At 40.0% G+C, this 21,907-nt stretch overlaps 1 protein-coding gene across 1 annotated transcript in view; it reads right to left on the bottom strand.

Annotated features, from left to right (window-relative positions):
* LOC122816738 (mucin-4-like) overlaps window positions 1–21,907 on the bottom strand; it is a 544,109-nt gene that overhangs the window by 366,451 nt on the left and 155,751 nt on the right. The window lies entirely within an intron of this gene.

Raw genomic sequence — 21,907 nt, 5'->3', positions numbered from 1 at the left:
ACATTTTAGGGCAGAGTAGAATATGCAAAATAATACATAGCAGAGGTTACTTAAAAAGTCCAGTCAAAGGATAAATAATGTAAGAATTAAAGTTACTGAAAACAGTTCTTGCAATATTTATAAAGTAAAGAAGATAAAAGTGAAATAGAGACCAAGTAACAAGGAAAGGATGAGGCAGTTTTGGATTACCTGATTTGAAGGGGTATTTCAGAGCTACAGGCTTAAGGCACTTATACATAGTATAAAGAAAACGCTATAACTCAAAGTGGAACAGGTTCATGATAAAATAGGGGAAGCTCAAGAAACAAGGAGTGACTAGGATTCTGGTTGTAGATCCTTAAGGAGAATAGCAATGGGTCTATAGAATATTATATTCAAAAAGTAGCAGAATGTATTCTAAGAACTAAGCCAACACAGGAATGGAGAAAGATTCTGCAGATAGGGATGACTGCAATTAGGGACACAGAGAATAGGCAAGAGGGGCTGGAATTTACTGGAGAGAAATGGCAAAAGAACCAAAGTATTGGGAGGAAATAATTAGAGGGAAAGGTAATAGAATGAGAAGAGACCAAGATTTTATTTAGACTGCAGGCTAGATATTGTCTTCCCTATCTATGATTGATATCAGACTATAGACAAAAAGAAAGAAATAAGTGGATCCTAAGCAGAAGATGAGTACTGGTACAGTTTTATGTAGAATCTAGACCAGAAGCTGCATTTATAAAAGGTATAATTATTAGTGCACATAAAATTTTGCATGATAACTATAGGAATTAATCAGACGAGGTTAAAAAATATTGGAATAAATACTGGATAAGCAATTCAGAAAGAAACAATGGTTGGATGTATGTATGGTGCCTAAAAATGCAACAAAGTCTAGAAAATTTAGGATCGTTGCTTGGAAATGTTAACATAGGTATTTTTGTAACTCATGCAGACTTCAAAGAGTTTTTCCACAGAGGGATTACAAATGTTGGTGGTATGAAAGGGAAGAAAGAAGGAATTGGGAACATGTTTTTTGGGAGGATAATGAGTTGGAAAACTCTAAAAATTCCCCTGCAGCCTTCATCCATCAATCTTCCATCCATCCATCCATCGACAACCTTTTTCTCATTTTTTGCCCAAAGGTCATGGTGTCACTTCAACAGTAACAATCATCTAGATCCATGGGTGACAAGATGTGCTGTGTTAATTTGTCCAAACTGCACAGTCATTCACACTTATGCCCAGTATAGACTGTCCAATCCACCTAGTGTATGTCTTTGGAATTTGAAACCAGAGGACCCAGAGGAAACCGATGTGAATGCAGGGAGGACATGCAGACTCTGCACAGAAGGCACCCCAGCTGACTGTGCCATCCTGTAGGGTTCTCTATGAGAAATAGTGGGTGGGTGAGAAAATTGGGTCTATATCACTTAACCGAAATCCGTATTCTTTGAATATGTATTCATTGAACACTAATCAGTGAAACTCATTTCAGTGAAACCCAGACTTTTTACCACAGTTAGGAGGCACTCACCCACCAGAACTGTGGCATAGACACTGCGCTAAATCAAACCCACCCAAGTGGGGAGCTTCACCCCCCCCCACAACCCCCCAACTATATATACCAACTCTGAGATTGCACTACAGTGGGGAAAAGAGAAAAGTTGTGGTGATAGTCAAGTGCTTCCTAACCCTGGCAAAAAGTCCAGGGTTCACTGAAATGAATTTTGCTAATTAGTGTTTGATGAATATGTATACAACAAATACTTCTTTTGAATACATGATGAACAACCAAGAAAACTGGTGTAACTAAGGAAATAATTTTTTGAGCTATGATACAGAATCAGAATTGTCAAGAAATAGTAAGGCCTTGTTGAGTTTAATTCTGGTGGCTTCCAAAAAACACAATTACTAGAAAATGGAGACCATGATTTAAACCAGCTATACTAGAAGTAGTGAATATAGTAAAAGAGATAAAACAACTGGAAGTGGAATCTTTAGAAAAGGGAAGGAGCAAATCCCATAGACAAAAAATGGGATTTGCAGGAACAATACATGTAGAATAATGTTTTGGAGGAGAAATGAGGTTTAAGGGAAGGCAGGAACTGAATGACCTTTGTAATGTTTAACTGACAATGACTCACTAGACTGTAAGGGATGTATAATGTTTGCAACTGAAAATATGTCACTATGGTTTCTCTTCATTTATATAAATGTATGATTGACAAAAAAGAATCACAACCGTCATACCACAGCATGAACTAATAACTAAAAAAACAACAAAAATGTCAGGACATTATAAGTACCAAGCTCTACTAATAATTTGGCTGAAATTAATATGGTAAGCACTTTCATTCTTTTATTATGTAACACAACTTGATCTATGTCATCGGCAATAATTTTATCTGTCATGAATGGAACATTTTACCGTATGCCATACTTTATTGTAAGTTGTTTCAAATTTGAATTCTTATCAAAAATGTAGAATTGATGCCTATTTCTACAAAATGCCTGCAATACTGAACATCAGTTATATTTTTGAATACATAATCAGTTGATTGCAAGTCACAAACAGTGAAAATAATAATCTTAAAATTCACAAGACTTCATAAATTAAAGTCGCACCTCACTTTTAAGACACTTTCAGATTCATATATGTGTACAGTGCCCTAAACAAAGGATGAGTGGCAATATCTTAGGAAAAAATGGCATGTAGCTTATAGTAAAACTCCACAGTGAATGCTGCAGTGTAAGCCTTACAAGGGATTGACCACAGGAAAAAGCATCTATATTAGAGGATCGAATGTTTAGGTGATCGAACAACTAAACATCGATCTTCTAATATTGAACCTGAGAATATCGAACCCCCCAGGGAAACATGCACGTCGGCCAGTAAAAAAAAAAAGACTTTACATCCAAACTAAGTGGGGGGCTTTGCCACCCACACCCCCCTACATGGGGTGCTGTGCCCCCTACACCCCCTAACAAAATATACCAAGTCTGAGATCGCTCAACAGTATAGCCAAGGGAAATCTTTCCCTGCGTTAAATCGGCCGTTCACCATTTTTTTGCTTTCGACATTAGAAGATCGATGTTTAGGTGTTCGATTACCTAAACATTCAATCTTCTAACATAGACCCCAGGAAAAGGTATATGACGTTGAATTATTTATTATAACAGAAATGCAGCCACTTTGGACTTTCTTGTTAAGGATATATATCTAATTCCTGAAATGCACAAGCACTGGATCACAACTAATCAATGCCAGCCTTCTGGCAACAAAAAATTTGAAAAGGAAAATAGACATTACACCACCTTATTAATGTGTACTATCCCACAAGCACATAGACACAGACACGAACACACACACACACACACACACACACACACACACACACACACACACACACACACACACACACACACACACACACACACACACACACACACACACACACACACACACACACACACACACACACACACACACACACACACACACACACACACACACACACACACACACACACACACACACACACACACACACACACACACACACACACACACACACACACACACACACACACACACACACACACACAGATCTATATGACATCATTGAACTTTTATTTCATCAAATAAGTAATCATCGAACCCCAAATTGTTGAAGTACCTATTCTGTGAATGACTTAAACTTTGAAATGAAATCTATCAATATATTTTAGTTGGCGAACATTGCTTAAGGTAAACTTTTTTATGTTTTTGCAGTATTTAGTCTTTGCTGAATATAGCCTGATTAAATTGTATTTTTAATGGACCTAAACATTTCCTCTTGGTTTGGACAATTCTGTGCATTGCCCCACTCGTTGGGGAGGATGTATTACCATATTGCATCTCTTGTGGAATCCAGCCATAATGCAAGTAACATTTTTATGACAAACCTTCTTACAGTAAATTGTCAGATTGGTTTATTAATGTGTATGCCTGGTGCACTGACAATTGTAACTTACTAGCTGGAAATTTTAGGGCAGAGTAGATTATGTAAAATGATACATAGCAGAGGTTACTTAAAAAAGTCCAGTCAAAGGATAAATAATGCAAGAATAAAAGTTACTGAAAAGAGTTCTTGCAATATTTATAAAGTAAAGAAGATAAAAGTGAAACAGAGACCAAGTAACAAGGAAAGGATGAGGCAGTTTTGGATTACCTGATTTGAAGTGGTATTTCAGAGCTACTCATTTAAGGCACTTATACATAGCATAAAGAAAAAGCTATAACTCAAGGTGGAAAAGGTTCATGATAAAATAGGGGAAGCTCAAGAAACAAGGAGTGACTAGGATTTTGGATGAAGATCCTTAAGGAGAATAGCAATGGGTATATAGAATATTATATTCATAAAGTAGCAGAAGGTATTCTAAGAACTAAACCAACATAGGAATGGAAAATGATTCTGCAAATAGGGATGACTGCAATTAGGGCACAGAGAATAGGCAAGAGGGGGCTAGAATTTACTGGCGAGAAATTTCAAAAGAACCAAAGTTTTGGGAGAAAATAAGTAGAGAGGGAAAGGTAATAAAATTTTGAGATACCAAGATTTTATTTAGACTGCAGGCTAGATATTGTCTTCCCTATCTATGATTGATATCAGACTATAGACAAAAAGAAAGAAATAAGTGGATCATAAGCAGAAGATGAGCACTGGTACAGTTTTATGTAGAATCTAGAACAGAAACTGCATTTATAAAAGGTATAATTAGTAGTGCATATAAAATTTTGCATGATAGCTATAGCAATCAATTAGACGAGGTTAGAAATGATTGGAATAAAGACTGGATAAGCAATTCAGAAAGAAACAATGCTTGGATGTATGTATGGATCCTAAAAATGCAAAAAAGTCTAGAAAATTTAGGATCGTTGCTTGGAAATGTTAACAGATATTTTTGTAACTCATGCAGACTTCAAAAAATTTTTTTCTCAGAGGTATTGCAAATGTTGGTGGTATGAAAGGGAAGAAAGAAGGATTTGGGAACATATTGTTTGGGAAGATAATTAGTTGGAAAACTCTAAAAATTCCCTGCAGCCCATTCATCCATCCATCCATCCATCTTTCCATCCATCCACCCATCCATCCATCCACAAACTTTTTCCCATTTTTTGCCCAAAGTTCATGGTGTCACTTCAACAGTAACAATCACCTAAATCCATGGGTGACACCCCTGCTGTGTTAATTCTTCCAAACTGCACAATCACTGACACTTATGCCCAGTTTAGAGTGTCCAATCCACCTACTGTATGTTTTTGGAATTTGAGACGAAACCAGAGGACCCAGAGGAAACCCATGTGAATGCAGGGAGGAAATGCAGACTCTGCACAGAAGGCACCCCAGCTGACTGTGCCATCTTGTAGAGTTCTCTATGAGAAATACTGGGTGGGTGAGCAAATTGGGTCTATATCACCTAATCGAAATACGTATTCCTTGAATATGTATTCATTGAACACTAATCAGTGAAACTCATTTCAGTGGAACCCAGACTTTTACCACTGTTAGGAGGCATTCACTGACCAGAACTCTGGAATAGACACTGCACTAAATGAAACCCACCCAAGTGGGGAGCTCCCCCCCCCCGCAACCCCCCAACTATATATGCCAACTCTGAGATTGCACTACAGTGGGGAAAAGGGAAAAGTTGCGGTGATAGTCAATTACATGATAAACAACAAAGCAAACTGGTGTAACTAAGGAAATCATTTTTCGAGCTATGATACAGAATCAGAATTGCCAAGAAATAGTAAGGCCTTACTGAGTTTAAATCTGGTGTCTGCCAAAAAAACAATTACTAGAAAACAGAGACTATGATTTAAACCAGCTGTTATAGAAGTAGTGAATATTGTAAAAGAGATAAAACAACTGGAAGTGGAATCTTTAGAAAAGGGAAGGAGCAAATCCAATAGACAAACAATGGGAATTGTAGGAACATTACATGTAGAATAATGTTTTGGTGGAGAAATGAGGTTTAAGGGAAGCAGGAACTTAATGACCTTTGTCATGTTTAACTGACAATGACTGGCTAGACTGTAAGGGATGTATAATGTTTGCAACTGAAAATATGTCAATATGGTTTCTCTTCATTTATATAAATGTATGATTCACAAAAAAAGAACCACAACCAGCATACCATAGCATGAACTAATAACTAAAAAACAACAAAAATGTCAGAAAATTATAAGTACCAAGATCTACTAATAATTTGGCTCAAATGAATATGGTAAGCACTTTCATTCTTTTATAATGCAACATGCAATTATGAATTCCTGGTTTGGTACCTTCTGTTTGGGTTCTGCATGTCTTCCCTGAGTTATGGGGGTTTCGTATGGTACTATGGTTTTCTTATGCCTTCCAAAAACATGCAGTAGGTGTATAGTATACTCTATGTTTGATTGTGCATGCAAGTGTGTGGTAAGTAAGAACAACCACAGCAGGGTTAGCCACCTGGTGATGTGAACCCAACCTAATGTGCTAAAATGGGGAAAAATGGGTTGTGGATGGATGGAGTTAACAAATGATATGAAATAGAATTCCTGCAATATCTGAAAGGAAAGTGGATAAAAGTAAAAAAAAAAAAAGGATATGAAAAGTAGTAAATCATGGTCTGAGCTCTCTGGACTTTAATCAGGTGTTAATTTTTGCAGGTTCATATCATTTACATAAAAAAAATGTAGACAGATATACACTTTTGGAAATAAATACAATAGTTATTTTTATATGATAGATTTAACTGACAAACAACATTGGAAGAATTTAACCACAAATAAACAGTACTGAAGAAATATCTGTTTTTTAAATACTATACTTTACTATCCAGTGTAGTGCAGCTTTGTCTGACTAGTGTTAAAAAAAACATTAAAAGAGAAAATGTGCTGAGACATCTAGCAACACTACTATGACATAATTGCTTTCCTTACCTGAGCAATGGTAGTTCCAGGCACTGATGTACTCAGGTCAGCCACGTGCTGAAGAAAGTGGGAAATAACAACATGAGAACTCATAATCTATTCATTTTGAAACAACACTGATGGACAAACGACTAAACCTTTAACTGGAACTAAACATTACAGAAAAAGAAGTTATGTCTTACCATAACATTCCATCTGTACTGTTGATCCTCGTTCAGTCATTACGTATGGGTATCAGTTCCGATCTCGGAACCAAGCCGGCCATCTTCTAAGCTCGCATCAGCTACAAACTCTTGAGCTAAAACTCTTACCCAGAATCCCCCTCTCTCTGTTACCTCCGATTGAGTTTGCAAGTCAAAAGAAGGTAGAGGCTACCTCTGGTCAAATGACCTATATAAACCGGATGGTGAGATCCACTAGAAGCCACAGGAGGGGGAAGGAGGGAGGGTCGTAATGACTGAACGAGGATCAACAATACAGATGGAACGTTATGGTAAGACATGACTTCTTTATCTGATATTGTTAATCCTCATTCATTCCTTATGAATGTGACAGAGTCCCCAGCTACGTTTATTCCTGGGAGGCTCTCATGGAAGGACATTCCTGAGCACCATTGAACCAAAAGATGCTCTTCCCCTGGAGGCCAAATCCAATTTGTAGTGGTTGATGAAGGTATGAGGCGTAGCCCATGATGCAGCTGCACAGATGTCATGTAAAGAAGCTCTGGCATGAAAAGCACCAGAAGTTGCCACTGAACTAGTTGAGTGAGCCTTTATGGTAGTCGGTAAAGGAGTATTACTTTGAGAATAAATGAAGGTGACACTGTCTTTCAACCACCTAGCTAATGTGACCTTGGCAACAGCACATCCTAATCTAGGACCAGAATAGGCCAAAAATAGGTGGTCTGATTTACGGGAAGCTTTAGTCCTGCCCAAGTAGAAACTAATTTGTCTATAAATATCTAGGCTATGTAGGCAATACTCTCCTTTGTTTGAATGACTGGGGAAGAAAACTGGCAATTCAATGGTTTGATTAATAGACATTTCAGAAATCACTTTTGGCAGGAATGAAGGATTAGTTCTCAAAGACACTCTATCTCTATGAAAAATCAAGTATGGACTCTTGATGCATAACGCTTGACGTTCAGAGATACATCTGGCAGAAGTAATGGCGACCAAAAACAGGGTTTTCCATGACAAATATCTGAGGTCGCAAGAAGAAGCTGGTTCAAAAGGAGGCATTGTCAGAGCATGTAGAACTAATGTCAAGTCCCATGGCTGAATAGGCTCTCTAAAAGGGGGCTTCAGATGATTCACACCTTTTATAAAAGTCTTACATAGTCTCTGTGACATAAGAGAGGAGTCCTGGACACTCTCATGGAAGTTAGAAATTGCAGCCAATTGCACTCTAATTGTAGATGCCGGCAGACCCGCCAGATATTCTAATACCACAGGCACTGGTGCTGAAAAAGGGTCTACTTGTTTTTCTTTCAACCAACAGGTAAATCTTTTCCACTTGCTTGGTAAGTGATTCTAGTGGAAGACTTATGAGATGCAATAAGAACGTCCCATAGTGGTAAAGAAAGATCATTCTGCCTGACAATCAAGGGAATTGGAGGAGCCAAGCTGTGAGCTTCAGGCTGTCCAAGTTGGGATGAATCAGAGTCTGTGGATGGGAGATCAACCCCGAGGTTGGATGGCGGATCTATGGTTGATCTAGCAGGTGAGGCCAAAGGAAGGGGAAACAAATCTGACGAGGCCAATATGATGGTACGAGGATCATCTTGCTCTTCAACTGACAGGCTTTCTTCAGAAACTGGGGAATGAGGGGAAGAGGTGGAAAGGCATAAAGAAGACCTGAGGGCCAATCGTGGACTAGAGTGTCCCTGGGTGACTGTCCCGGAGGGGGAATCAGGGTGAAGTAGTTGCTGCATTTGTAATTGGACTGGGATGCAAAGAGGTCGTAGCAAGGACGGCCCCAGTGGTGGAAGATCTTCACCACTATCAAGGGATTCAGGGACCACTCGTGAGGTTGTAGAATACACCTGCTGAGTCTGTCTGCTATCACGTTGGAACTCCCAGGAATGTGCCTTGCTAGGAGAAAGCGGTTGGTAGCCATCGCCCATTGCCATATCCTCATGGCCTCTCAACAAAGGGGGTAAGATTTGGTTCCACCTTGTTTGTTGATGTACCAGACTACCGCCATGTTGTCTGATTGTATTGCAATAGTCCCAGACGGCAGCAAGGGATTGAATGCTTGCAACACCAGAAGCACCGCTCTCAGCTCTAGAATATTTATATACAGATGGGCCTCCAGTTCGCACCAAGTGCCTTGGACTGTCTGTCCCTGACATAGCCCCCCCGCCCCATCATAGAAGCATCCGTGGTTACTGTGGCCTTTAGCTGTTGGGGGGAGAATGGGCAAAACCATTGTGATGAATCCAATTTAAATCCTGTTTGCACCTGTGAGTTACTCGAATCTTGGCTGAAAGAGGAGACTGAAAGGGATACCACTGAGTGAGCAGTAGGCATTGCAGAAGCCTCATGTGAAACCTGGCTAGGAAAACAATGGTGATAGATGCTGCCATGGAACCCAACAGCTGAAGGATAGAATGAGCTGTGTATTTCTCCCTTGCAAGAATTGGGACCAGTTGTTGTTTTATCCTTAGTAGTCTGTGCTCTGGAATGGCTGCTTTGCAATTCTTTGTATCCAAGATGAACCCTATGAATTCTATGGACTGAGATGAGGTGAGATTGGGTTTTCGCCAGTTTATGGTTATGCCTAGCTTTTCTGCAGTGAACAGAGAGTATGCTCGGGCCTCTTCCAATTGATGTCTGGTGGGGGCAGAAATGAGCCAGTCATCTAGATATGGAAATACTTGGAATCCTTGTAGTCGCAAGTGGGCTGTGACAACTGCCATGCACTTTGTGAACACTCTGGGGGCTGTAGAGAGTCCGAAGGGCAGCACTCTGAACTGGTAGTGACTGGGTCTCGCAAGGAAGCGCAGGAATCTTCTTGATGGCCTGTCCACTTTTATGTGGTAGTATGCATCTTGAAGATCTATAGAGCACATCCAGTCATCTTTTTCCAAAAGCGGGAGGATAGACTGTATTGTGACCATCTGGAATTTTTGCACTCTTACAAATTTGTTCAACACACTGAGATCCAAAATTGATCTCCAGTCCTCTGTTTTCTTTGGCATCAAAAATAGACTTGAGTAGAATCCGGATCCTATCTGGTCTGGAGGGATTATTTGGATGACTCTTTTTCTTAGAACCTTTGCTATCCCTAATGCTGCTTCTTCCCTTTGACTGGGTGGAACATCGGGTAAGTTTTTTGAAGGGACAGGACAAAGACTGAAGGGGATATGATAACCTCTGGTTATAATCCTTTGTACCCAAGAATCAGTGGTGTTGGCTAGACAGGCAGAAGGGTACAAGAAGAAATGACCCCCAACCACCTGCAGAGGAAAGAAGTTGGGCTGCTCTTCAGGAGCGCTGGTAGGATTGGCCAGGAAAAGGTTCCCTGGAACCCTGGTTATGCGGACCCCCTCTGCCCCAAAAGGAAATGTGAGTTCCCTGTGAGTTTCCCCCTCTGTCTCTAGTGGAGTACTCGGCCTGTGTGTCATGGAAAGGACCCTGAGACTTCTTGAACCATATCTTCCCACTCTTTTGGTTTTGGGAGAAAGCACGTTGAAGGGAAGAATAACAGACACCTACAGCAGAAAGGGTCTTACCATCCTGTTCACATCTGGCCAGTGTGCTTTTAACTTTGGGTCCAAACAACGAAGAGGCTTCAATGGGAACATTAGGAAAGGAATTCTTAAAGACCACACCTGAACCTGTCACTTTAGCTGCTCCTTCTGATGCGTGAGATATCAGTCGCATGGAGGAGTTAGATATTGACTCAATGGTGGCCAGCTGAGAAGCCACTTTGTCATGGACCTCATCAGACATGGCACCAGCCAAGGTTTCAGAAATTAGATCCCTTTGAAGCCTGGTAAAGTGTGCCATATAATTCAGGGACTTGATAGCAAAGGTCACTGATGCAAAGGTGTGCTTCCCAATCCAGCCCAGGGCCCGGGACTCTTTGTTGGGTGGATGGACAATCTGGCTTTCTTCTTCTGCCAGATCCTTTTTGGTTGTGGCTGCCACCACCAGAGCATCCACAGGAAGACCTTTGGACCAATAAGGATCCATAGCAGGAGGGAACAAAATCTTATCTAGCCTCTGGGGAATAGCCTCGACGGTGTCAGGAGCCTTCCACGCCCACTGCACAATGAGCCGGACCAGTTTATTGGCAGGTGGAGTTACCCAGCAGGTAGGAGGGCCGGGTGTGAAAAGCCTGCAGGAGCACAGACTCCTCAGAGGTTGGATTAGAGGGCTGCCAGTCACCTCTCTGTTTAAATTTTGAGGATATCACCAAAGGATACCTCAGAGGGTGACCGAGGGGACCCTTCCCCATCATCAAAGTCTGTGTCTTCAGTGAGGGACTCCTCTGTGGAGTCCATGTGCTTCCTCTTGCATGAACTTTTCCGGTGAACTTCCTCAGAGGGGGAAGCTGAGGAAGACAATGGAAAGGGGGTTTCCTGTGGGAATATGTCCTGAGGCCCTTGCGCCCGGTGTTCGCTAGGGGTGACTTGTGAACATAGAGGTACAGAGGAGGGCAGAGAGATAGGCAGCACAGTATCACCAGCAGATGTCAGAGCCTTCTCCATCATTTGGAAGGCTGGTCCACCTGAAGAGGGGTGAGTGTCCAGGACAGGAGTCACCCCTCCCCTAAGTGGCTCAGCCTGCTGACCCAGAGTCCCCGGATGGTTGTGAATGTCACAACTATCATCCTGGGTCATAGTAAAACTCTCCTGCTATGTAGGCAACTGCAGCTCCTTAGTGAGGTCCATAAAGTGAACCATAGAGGGGGAAGACTGTGCTATATCAAGGGGATTCAAAGGAAATGAAGGAGGAGAATAAGAAAGTGTCTGTTGTGATGGGTGATCACCTCCCAAGGAAGGGTAGGTCCTGGGGGGCGGGATACCTCTGGCCAGAAGTACTTGATCCACAAGACGCAACACGTCGTGTTCAGAAAGGCTTCTAGTGGACCTCACGGACACAGCTGAGGGAGAAACAGATCTATCAACGGAAGAGACAAGCTGGGTGCCCACCTCACCAGTCTGCATTGAGAACAACAATGCCGAGAGAGACTGGACTATGGGTGCCTGCACCAAGGAAATCATTGGTGCCGAGGTCACGGACTAAAGTGACAAAAAGCTCTGTGCCGAAGTGGTTGCCGGAATCGAGGCTGGAACCAAAAAACTTGGTGTCAATAACTGAGGCAACGGTTCCAGGAAAAATGTCAGAGCCGATGTGGTTAAGGTCTGTGCTGACTCAACAGTCGGTGCCAATATAGTAGTAGTAGTCTGAACCAAGGAGCCCCTCGGTACCGATACGTTTAAGGGGCCAAATTCACAGACAGTGCCGAAGGCCTTGGGGCCGAAGGTCTAGGCACCGAAAGCACTGGGGCTGACAAGGTCAGCTCCAAAGCAAAAAGCTTAGCCTTCTTGGGTCTTGGTTGGTGGGAGTCCCCACCCGGGGACGAAGGCAGAGACTTGGCCTTTGTAGGGTCATCCAAGTTTTTCCTTATGGGCTCTAGGAGGGGTTGAAGCCTCCGACCCAGAAATAGCCTCTGAAAAGGGAGATTTTAGAAATCCCTTCAATAACAATTTATTTTTCCACTCAATCAAAGTTCTGTTGGAAAAGTTCATACAAATACCACACGGTGGGTCAACAGATAAGTGAGACACACCCAAGGAAAAGACACACAGAGAGTGTGCATTTGATGTAGGTGATTTGTGTCCACAATCTGAACACTTTTTAAATCCTGGACTACCATTTTTATCTGCCATGACAGAAAAGGAGAAGGAAAGAAAGGGTACCAGCAATGGTACAAAAGAATACCCGAAGGTAATGAAGAAAGGAAGGGTTTACCAATGATGGTGAGGGAGAAATTACCTTGCGGTAAAAAAGTGCAGAACAAAGAGAAGGAAACTCAAGGAAATATAGTCGCTAAATGCGATAAGGTAAGAGACAACAAATTAGAAACTTTTCCGGCAGAAAAGGTTATTTTAGACTAGTTTGACAACAAATATCTATATTTAGCTCAAGAGAAGTAGCTGACACGACCGAATGGCGATGCGGCAAATGAAATCTGAGGTAACAGGGAGAGGGGAACTCTGGGTAAGAGCTTTAGCTCAAGAGTTTGTAGATGACGTGAGCTTGGAAGATGGCCGTCTCGGATCCGAGGTCGGAACCGATACCCATACGTAAGGAGTGAACGAAGATTAACAATATCAGATTGAATGTTTATTTTTAGAATGCTATACTAGTTGTTATATTGCAGGTTTCATTCACTACTGGGTAAAGAAAATATTTTAAAGAGAAAAAGTACAGAAATATCCAGTAAAAAATAAATTCCTTACCTGAACAGTCGTAGTTCCAGGCGCTGATGTACTCATGTTGGATAGTTGCTGGAGAAAGGGAAGATAACAGCATGAAAACAACACAGTAAATGGTTAATTTTAAAAAGAAACAAATTCTTATGACTACGTATCTGAACCTTCTGGAATAAAAGGATAATTTACACAGATGATGGGAAAAACAGTAACAAGTAGTATTTAGTCTTTGCTGAATGTAGCCTGATTAAATTGTATTTTTAATGGACCTAAACATTTCCTCTCGGTTTGGACAAGTCTGTGCATTGCCCCACTCGTTGGGGAGGATGTATTGCCATATTGCATCTCTTGTGGAATCCAGCCATAATGCAAGTAACATTTTTATGACAAATACCTCTTCCTTCTTACAGTAAATTGTCAGATTGGTTTATTAATGTGTATGCCTGGTGCACTGACAATTGTAACTTACTATCTGGACATTTTAGGGCAGAGTAGAATATGTAAAATGATACATAGCAGAGGTTACTTAAAAAAGTCCAGTCAAAGGATAAATAATGTAAGAATAAATGTGACTGAAAACAGTTCTTGCAATATTTATAAAGTAAAGAAGATCAAAGTGAAATAGAGACCAAGTAACAAGGAAAGGATGAGGCAGTTTTGGATTACCTGATTTGAAGTGGTATTTCAGAGCTACACGTTTAAGGCACTTATACATAGCACAAAGAAAAAGCTATAACTCAAAGTGGAAAGGGATGATGATAAAATAGGGGGAAGCTCAAGAAACAAGGAGTGACTAGGATTTTGGATGCAGATCCTTAAGGAGAATAGCAATGGGTCTATAGAATATTATATTCATAACGTAGCAGAAGGTATTCTAAGAACTAAGTCAACACAGGAATGGAAAAAGATTCTACAGATAGGGATGACTGCAATTAGGGACACAGAGAATAGACAAGAGGGGGCTGGAATTTACTGGAGAGAAACCGTAAAAGAACCACAGTATTGGGAGGAAATAATTAGAGGGAAAGGTAATAGAATGAGAAGAGTCCAAGATGTTAGTTAGACTGCAGGCTAGATATTGTCTTCCCTATCTATGATTGATATCAGACTATAGACAAAAAGAAAGAAATAAGTGGATCCTAAGCAGAAGATGAGCACTGGTACAGTTTTATGTAGAATCCAGAACAGAGGCTGCATTTATAAAAGGTATATTTATTTATTTATTTTTATTTATTTTATATTTGTTAACCGGGCTAGTCTAGCTGGATACATATCCTTTTTCAGTAGAGGCCCGAGGAGAAAAGCTCCAACATACATGGTAAATCACAAGTTGAAAAAAACAAGTTATAAAAAATACAGGTTATAAAAAATACAAGATTATAAAAAAGTGTAATCAAGTTGACGTGTTACATTTACAAGATTAGTATAAAAGTATGATTTTATATAGAAGAATTATGGGACAAAGATAGATCGGTTGGTATACATAGCTGAGATATGTTAAATACTAATAGTATATATACGAATTCAGGAGTCACCCGCTAATAATTTTGGGTAAAGAGGATTCCAAGATCAGTATTTGGGAGAAAGAAAGAAGGGATAGATTTGATAAGAAAGTTAGATGTGTTAGTTTAGTCATGTTCAGGACATGGGCATAGCCATTGTGTCTTGAGATACTCTTTCAGGTTGCTTTTGAACTGGTTATGAGAGGTAGTATTTCTAAGGTTGTTTGGGAGGAGTTCCATGGTTTGCCAATGGAGTTGGCAAAGAGGGCATCACCTCCAGAATTATTTGCTTTAATTCTGGGGTTCTGTGCTGTTGGATGGATGGAGACTATTTTAGTTAGTGTATGGGATCAATATGCTAGACAGATGGGGTTCTATCTGGTTGATTAATTATTTTACATGCTTCAGCCAAGTGAGTTGGAGTTGAAAGGTTGGGCAGTTTCAACCAGCCAAGTGCCTCAGGTTTATGACAGTGGTGGGTGTGATATGGAGAACCTGTTATGAATCTGGCAATGTGGTTAGAGGCCAGGAGAGAGAGAGCATGTTTAGAAATTGAGGAAAAGGAAAAGGGAGGAGGAGGGGAGGAGGAGGAGAGAGGGTGCATGCGTGCAATGGTTAGTTTGGCAGTAGGAGTTAGAAAGTTTTTTATTCTGTACATGGATCCTAGTTTTTTGTTCACAGATTTTTAGTGAACAGTATAATTAGTAGTGCATACAAAATTTTGCATGATAACAATAGCAATCAATCAAACAAGGTTAGAAATTATTGGAATAAAGACTACATAAGCAATTCAGAAAGAAACAATGGTTGGATGTATGTATGGATCTTAAAAATGCAACAAAGTCTAGAAAATTTAGGATTGTTGCATGGAAATGGTAACATAGGTATTTTTGTAACTCATGCAGACTTCAAAGAATTTTTCCTCAGAGGGATTGCAAATGTTGGTGTTATGAAAGGGAAGAAAGAAGGATTTGGGAACATATTTTTTGGGAGGATAATGAGTTGGAAAACTCTAAAAATTCCCTGCAGCCTTCATCCATCCATCCATCCATCCATCCATCCATCCATCCATCCATCCGTCCACAACCTTTTTCTCATTTTTTGCCCAAAGGTCATGGTGTCACTTCAACAGTAACAATCATCTAGATCCATGGGTGACAAGCCCTGCTGTGTTAATTCTTCCAAACTGCACAGTCACTCACACTTATGCCCAGTTTAGAGTGTCCAATCCACCTAGTGTATGTCTTTGGAATTTGAGAGGAAACCAGAGGACCCAGAGGAAACACATGTGAATGCAGAAGGACATGCGGACTCTGCACAGAAAGCACCCCAGCTGACTGTACCATCCTGCAGAGTTGCCTATGAGAAATACTGAATGGGTGAGCAAACTGGGTCTATATCACTTAATCAAAATGGGTATTCTCTGAATATGTATTCATTGAACACTAATCAGTGAAACTCATTTCAGTGAAACCCAGCCTTTTTACCACAGTTACGAGGCACTCACCCACCAGCACTCTGGAATAGACACTGCACTAAATCAAACTCACCCAAGTGGGGAGCTTCACCCCCCCCCGCAACCCCCCAACTATATATACCAACTCTGAGATTGCATTACAGTGGGGAAAAGAGAAAATTTGCGGTGATAGTCAAGTGCTTCCTAACCCTGGCAAAAAGTCCAGGGTTCACTGAAATGAATTTTGCTGATTAGTGTTTGATGAATATGTATACGACAAATACTTCTTTTGATTACATGATAAACAACAAAGCAAACTGGTGTAACTAAGGAAATAATTTTTTGAGCTATGATACAGAATCAGAATTGCTAAGAAATAGTAAGGCCTTGCTGAGTTTAATTCTTGTGTCTGCCAAAAAAACAATTACTAGAAAATGGAGACCATGATTTAAACCAGCTGTACTAGAAGTAGTGAATATAGTAAAAGAGATAAAACAACTGGAAGTGGAATATTTAGAAAAGGGAAGGAGCAAATCCCATAGACAAAAAATGGGAATTGCAGGAACAATACATGTAGAATAATGTTTTGGAGGAGAAATGAGGTTTAAGGGAAGCAGGAACTTAATGACCTTTGTAATGTTTAACTGACAATGACTGGCTATATTGTGAGGGATGTATAATGTTTGCAACTGAAAATATCTCAATATTGTTTCTCTTCATTTATATAAATGTATGATTGAGAATACAAGAATCACAATCAGCGAACCACGGCATGAACTAATAACTAAAAAACAACAAAAATGTCAGGACATTATAAGTACCAAGCTCTACTAATAATTTGGCTGAAATGAATATGGTAAGCACTTTCATTCTTTTATTCTGCAGCACGACTTGATCTATGTCATCGGCAATAATTTTATCTGTCATGAATGGAACATTTTACCGTATGCCATACTTTTCTGTAAGTTGTTTCATGTTTGGATTCTTATCAGAAATGTAGAATTGATGCCTATTTCTACAAAATGCCTGCAATACTGAACATCAGTTATATTTTTGAATACATAATCAGTCGATGCCAAGTCACAAACAATGAAAATAATAACCTTAAAATTCACAAGACTTCATAAATTAAAGTGGCACCTCACTTTTAAAACTGGTCACTGACAAGATTCGAACTCTGTCAGATGCATATATGTCTACAGTGTCCTAAACAACAGATGAGGGGCAGGAAAAAATGGCATGCAGCTTATAGTAAAACTCCACAGTGAATGCTGCAGTGTAAGTTTTGGCATTAACATAACCAACACACATCATACCTCTCAACCATACTGAATACATCAGTCTTTACAGGTTTTGAGGGCAAAATATTGGGGTGTGATGAATTCCCGAGTGGCCCCCTTAATTTCTGAATTTCCCAGACTTTTTTAAAACAGTTTATGTTACCACTTTAACAGTTTACCACTTCAAATGAATGGCTGATGTCACCACCCACCACCAGCCTACAGAGGTGTGCATGATGACATCAGCTACTGCCTGTTGGACCGGAGGGAATAGAGAATATGAACAGCAATGGCGGGGTAGATGTATGTATAACTTTTGCAGACGGCCAGGCCAGGGAGATGTGCGTATAACTTTTGCAGAGTCCTCCCACATCATCCTCCAGGTAAGAACATTCATTGTTCGACATTTGTACTTTAGCTGCTTGTTTCAATGACAATGTATTTTATTTTAAGCAAGTGCTAGCTGCTCGTTGTACAGACTACAGTTTCTTTTAAGTGCTCGTATTGGTGTAGCTGGGCAAGTGTGTACTTTTTATTTTATTTGATCTGGACTTCTGGCTGCTGCAGTTTCTGGGCAAGTGTGTACTTTAGCTGGTCATTATCTGCCCATTTCAAAGTGTGTAATTCAGCTGCGCGTTGTCTTCTCATTTCAATTTAAGTGTGTGTTTGTGTATGTGTGTGTGTGTGTGTGTGTGTGTGTGTGTGTGTGTGTGTGTGTGTGTGTGTGTGTGTGTGTGTGTGTGTACTATTGCTGCTCGTTTCAATGTATTTTATTGTAGGTAAGTGCTTTAGCTGCTTGTTGTACAGATTACAGTTTAATTGCTCGTATTGATGTGGCTGGGCGAGTGTGTACTTTTTATTTTATTTGGACTTCTGGCTGCTGCAGTTTCTGGGCAAGTGTGTAATTTAGCTGCTAGTTGTCTGCCCGTTTCAATTTAAGAAATGGATTTCTAGCTGCTGCAGTTTCTGGGCAAGTGTGTACTCTTTAGATGCTCGTTGTCTGCCTGTTTCAATTTAAGATCTAGATTTCTGGCTCATATTGGCGCGGCTGAGCAAGCACATGTAGCTGCTCTTTATCTGCCCATTTAAAAGTGTGTATTTTAGCTGCTCATTTCAATGTATTTTATTGTAGGTAAGTGCTTTAGCTGCTCGTTGTACAGACTACAATTTATTTTAAATGCTCTTATTGGCGCGGCTGGGCAAGTGTGTACTTTTTATTTTATTTGATCTGGACTTCTGGCTGCTGCAGTTTCTGGGCAAGTGTGTACTTTAGCTGGTCATTATCTGCCTGTTTAAATCTGGATTTCATGCTCATATTGGCACGGGGCAAATGTGTACATTTTATTTTATTTGATCTGGATTTATAGCTGCTGCAGTTGCAGTTTCTGGGCAAGTGTGTGTGTGTGTGTGTGTGTGTGTGTGTGTGTGTGTGTGTGTGTGTGTGTGTGTGTGTGTGTGTGTGTGTGTGTGTGTGTGTGTGTCTGTAAAATGCCCCAGGTAAGCATGCCTGGTGCTTAGAGTAAGTCAGGCTCAAACCCTGTACCTTAGGTACAAGGAGCAATTTTGGCCTGTTCTTCTCACTAATTTGGTAGAAAACCAAAAATTTTAAGAACTGATTTCACTAAATGATAGGAAGGCAAACTTAAATGGCTATATTTCAAGAAACGCATGGTAATACAACATTTTATTGCAGCAAGTATCAACTTTCCTAAGATTGTACAAGCAATGTTGAAAATGTGTCCCTGGTTTTGGGCTGTTGTCTCCCCCCAATAAATGTTGACTGTTTTCTTAACTTGTGCTGCACAGTTCCTCAGGGGGAAAAAGTTTAGTGCTGTTTAGGTGAAGCCTGTTTGTGTTAGTAGCATAACAGGTAGAATACTTACTTTTGATACAGAAGGCTGTGGGTTCTACTCCCACAGTATATAGATAGATTGCTGATACTCTACTGTGGTGTGCTTTTAATGCTGCAGTCCTGAGAATGTCCCCTTTTTCGGACATACCTAGTAACTATGAACCTGTTATCAGTTTGCCATCCATTCTTTATTGCACTATTAGTAGTTTATTTTTTAATGCAATGGACAGGCAATTTATCCCTCAAGGGCTACATGCACTTTATTTGTAGATGAAACAATTAAATATAAAGCTGTTTGCTAGCAGCAATCTCCATTAGTTACAGATCTCTTTAATGTGGAATTATTTAGATGACTTTTACTTCTGCAGAGATTGTGCATATTACTGATACTGATGGATTGTAGAAGCTTAAGTAGACTCTTATGATGGAAATGTTCTGAACTGAGCAGTTTTTGTCATTATTGGTTCATGCAATTTGTTTCATTGTTTACTGGAAAAATGTTAAACAATAAATTTAAAACACACTCTAACAAGTGTGCTGTATTATACAAGGAATATAATATAATTTAATACAATCAGGAAGGTATATCAAAGAAAACATGTATGTTTGCTGTGCAAGGGGCCTATGATTTTTAAACAGCCCAAAGGTAATATTTCTCTGTCACTGGTCAGATGCATTTTCTTTGAATGTGGGCTTTAATGCTATTTCAATGAATGTGAGTTTCAAGGGCAGAGAAGCTTTAATGCTAAGTTTGTTTTCACTGTGAGACTGTGTTGCTTTTTTTAGCAGATATCTATCACTCAGTGTTTGTGTTATAAAATGTAAAATAAAGGTTTTAAATGAAATCCGAATAATCATTGTAAAAGTAAAGCAGACACTATGCACATTACAGTGTTTATGGTAAATAGAGCAAAATAGCCAAGTAATGGGACATTGGAATGGCTGCAGGAGGGAGGGCTTTGTATGGTGGGGCCCATTTGACTATGATTTTGTGAGGGGGAAGGGCAGCAAACTCAGACAGCCCTGGGTGGCACAGACTTTAGTTACTCCACTGATTCAGTAGGCCATCGAGAATGACTGACTTTTGGAGGTCCTAGGTAACTATAATAGTCTTTTGCTAAGATGAGAATATTGCCTACTATTAAATGCCCTACTTTTATCACAAAGCCCACATACTGCAAGTCACCAAAAACAAAATCCTAAGGTATGTCATCTTCTCCCTTCCCAGTCAGCATCATTGTACACATTTCAAAAAAAAAAAAAGAAAAGGTTACCATTTACTACAGGGTCTGGGCTGGGGCCATATTTGGTGGTCTGTCCTTCAGTTTGTGTTTGAAAGTTGGTATCCCACAATTCCAATGGAGTGAGTGGGGTCATATAATTATGTACGCAAATTTTATGTTAATCAGCGTAAAGATTTGTACCTATTTTCATAGGCCTTTGTCCAGATTGTTGATGTTTCCAGTTTGAGAGGTATGACACACATGTACCTGTCAAAATCTACTGCTCGATCTCTGGATCACATTATCTATACTTTGTGATATGTAATTATGGTGGACAGTCATTGTGGATGGTGTTCCACAATGTGATATTCTTCCTTCACCTCCCACTTTCCTTCTCACTATTCAGGCTGTGGGCCATAAGAATCAATTATAGAAAGTGTTATTGTTTAGTAGGCAGCGTGTGCTTTGCTGTTCCAGACCTTTTAGAAGTCATCCATAAAGTGAGCCCAGTTTATATGACACATTGATCTTTCTTTTTTAAATCATTACATTTCTATCTAAGCTTATTAAAACACATATTGGTAGAATAGAGAAATAGGTGGCAGAGTGGTGCAATAGGTAGCTTTGTCGCCTCACAAGAAGTGGTGTTCTTATTCAATTCCTGGCTTGGTGCCTTCCGTTTTAGGTCTGCATGTGCTTCCTGTGTTGTAAGGATGTCCTAATGGGACTATGGTTTCCTCACATATTCCAAGGACATGCAGCAGGTGGATTGGATACTCTAAATTGGTTATAGGTTTGAGTGGGCATGCAAGTGTGTGGTATGGATGAACAACCACAGCATGGCTAGCCACCTTGTTATGTGAACCTTGGCTCTAGATGATTGCCTCTGTTGAAGTGACAACCAGGCGCAATGCACAAAAATGGGAACGGTGGGTTGTGGATGGATGAAGTTAATGAATGCTATCAAAAGAATTCTTGCAACATCTGAAAGGAAAGAGGATAAAAGTAAATAAAAAAAGAAGAAGAAGATGAGTAAGAAGAAGACAATGGTTTAATCTCTCTGCTCTTTAATCAGCTTTTAATTTTTCAGGTTCTTATTTACATAGAAAACTGTAGTCTGACACACACTTTTGGAAATGAGCACAATAGATAATTTTATATGATAAACTTAACTGACAAACAACATTCTATGAATTTAACTACA

This window comes from Protopterus annectens, chromosome 12.part0 (genome assembly GCF_019279795.1).
Source record: "Protopterus annectens isolate FY-2018-M chromosome 12.part0, PAN1.0, whole genome shotgun sequence".
NCBI classification, from domain to species: domain Eukaryota; kingdom Metazoa; phylum Chordata; order Ceratodontiformes; family Protopteridae; genus Protopterus; species Protopterus annectens.
This window is presented reverse-complemented; position numbering and strand designations above follow the sequence as displayed.